Source organism: Psammomys obesus, unplaced genomic scaffold, assembly GCF_907164565.1.
Source record: "Psammomys obesus unplaced genomic scaffold, mPsaObe1.curated_primary_1811, whole genome shotgun sequence".
In the NCBI taxonomy this organism is placed as follows: domain Eukaryota; kingdom Metazoa; phylum Chordata; class Mammalia; order Rodentia; family Muridae; genus Psammomys; species Psammomys obesus.
The window spans coordinates 7,742,878-7,743,552 of record NW_026596244.1 but is presented as its reverse complement, the minus strand read 5'-3'; positions in this window follow the sequence as shown (position 1 = coordinate 7,743,552).

Sequence of the window (675 nt, the reverse complement as noted above, 5' to 3'; positions counted from 1 at the left end):
ATTTCCAAATGGAAAAGCACATGTGTGGTTGGAAACCTAAATCACTAATATCAACCAGCCATGGATAAAGCGAACATTTTTGTATTTTGCAGGTATTTCTCACCTTCTCCATGTGAAAATTCTGTACATTTGACTCACAAACAAAAACCACAAAAGTTATGTGTAGTAAATGGGAGCGTGATTTTTGACACATTTTGCATTATGTAGCATTTGAACATACTTATTTTCTCAAGCGTTATCATTCCTTTATGATAAAGACCAAATTCTTTCGTGTAGCTCTTTTGAATGTATAATGAATTACTGCTATTTATAGCTACTTCTTGCTCTTATCTAACATTAACTATACAGGTTGCACTAGATTATGTTTAGACATTATATAACTCATTTGGCATATAGGGAATGGTGCTGTAAAATCTAAACAGAGGGTGGAGAGGTGGCTCAGCTGGTAGAGGCACCTGTCACCAAGCATGGCGACCTGCATTCGAGCCCCAAGTCCTACCTTCTGAAAGCTGTAAACAGGGGCTGGGGGTGTGACTCAGTGATAGAGAATTTGCTTAGTATATGCAAGGGCTTCAGTTCAATTCCCAACTTGGCCAAAAAATAAAAATAAAAAAAGAAATACATAGATAGATAGATAGATAGATAGATAGATAGATAGATAGATAGATAAACAGT